At 33.4% G+C, this 1411-nt stretch overlaps 1 non-coding gene across 1 annotated transcript; it reads right to left on the reverse strand.

The window, feature by feature from the left end:
- Positions 1-410: 410 nt before the first annotated feature.
- LOC130037227 (small nucleolar RNA SNORA9) lies at positions 411-537 on the reverse strand. The gene has a single exon (XR_008794480.1). It is a non-coding gene; the product is annotated as a small nucleolar RNA SNORA9 (small nucleolar RNA).
- Between the last annotated feature and the right edge of the window lie 874 nt (positions 538-1411).

Below are 1411 nucleotides of genomic sequence, written 5' to 3' on the forward strand. Positions count from 1 at the left end.
TTAGGCAGAGTTCTGAGCCCATTTTTTTTGCATGTAGTGATGGAGATCTTTAAGAGCACTTTATGTATCTTAGATATTAGTCCTTTATCTTGCGTATGGTCTCAAAATCCTTTCAATCAGCAGAATGTCTTTTAATTGTAGGGCACATTGCTCACAGAATGCAGAAGTGTTCTAGTTTGATATAGTTCCGTTTCTGTTTTTATTACCTTTGCCACTTGAGTTCTTACATTTCAGACTTCACTGTGGTCATGATTTTGGAGAGTCTTGCCTATGTTTCCCCAATGGATTTTTCAAGATTCAAGTGCAATATAAATATTTTAATTTACTTGAGTTGATTTTTGTTTACAGGGTGAAAGAGGGGTCTATTTTTCCCTTATTGCTTCTGTTTTATTCTTTTTCTTATTTTTCACGATTGTCTGAGATTTCTAACACCTTACTCTGAATGGAGCAGGTCAAAATTTCACAACGTTTCATAATTGCAAGCACTGTGGGAAAGCACAGGGTCACTCCAGACCCAAGTATGATGAAGGCTTGCACCTAATTTCATTTTTTTTAATTGTGACTATCTAGTTTTCCCGTAATCATTGGCTAAAGAGGTTTCCTTGCTCCAATTCATGCACTTCTTCATAAATAAATTGCTCATGCATCTGAGGGTTTGTCCCTGACTTCTCAATCCTATGCCATTGAGAAGAGACTTTTTTTCTTCCGGTACCAACCAATTTTGATTGCTAAAGCTTTGTGTCAGAATTTAAAGTCTGGGGACACAATGCCTCCCATTTTTCCTCAAGATTGCTTTGGCTATGTCAGGAGTTTTGTAGCTTAATGCAAATTTTAGAAAAATTTACTCCATGTCCTTGAATAATGCCACGGAAATTTTTTTCACAATTGCTGTTTCTGTAAACTACTTTGAGTTAAGATAGTCATTTTCAAGATGGCAATTATTATGATCCTTAAACCAAGAATATTTTTCTATTACATTAGTTCATTTTAAATTCCTTTCAGAAGTTTTGCAGTTTTCACTAAATAGGTCTTTTACCTCCTTTGTTAAACTAAGGGGTTTCTGTTTTTTACATGATTGCAATCGGGTTTATTTCTATTCTGGATTTGGGTTTTTTTTTGTTGTTGTTTGTTTGTTTACATGTAAGAATAAATTAGAATCCTGTGCACTGGTTTTGTAGCCTGCTACTTTACTATATAAATATATTGTTTTGAGGAGTTTTTCAGAGGAGCCTTTTTGGGTTCCTACATACGAAATTCCTAACAGTGCTTTGTAGGTTTTAATAAGTAAATCTTTCACCTCCTTTCTAAAAATTGATTACACATTACCTAATGTTTTTCATAACTATAAGCAGGATTTTTAAATTAAATCACTCTTTTATCATTGTTTACATATAAAATCACAAAAGATTTT

This window comes from Sorex fumeus, unplaced genomic scaffold (genome assembly GCF_029834395.1).
Source record: "Sorex fumeus unplaced genomic scaffold, SorFum_2.1 ptg000071l, whole genome shotgun sequence".
NCBI classification, from domain to species: domain Eukaryota; kingdom Metazoa; phylum Chordata; class Mammalia; order Eulipotyphla; family Soricidae; genus Sorex; species Sorex fumeus.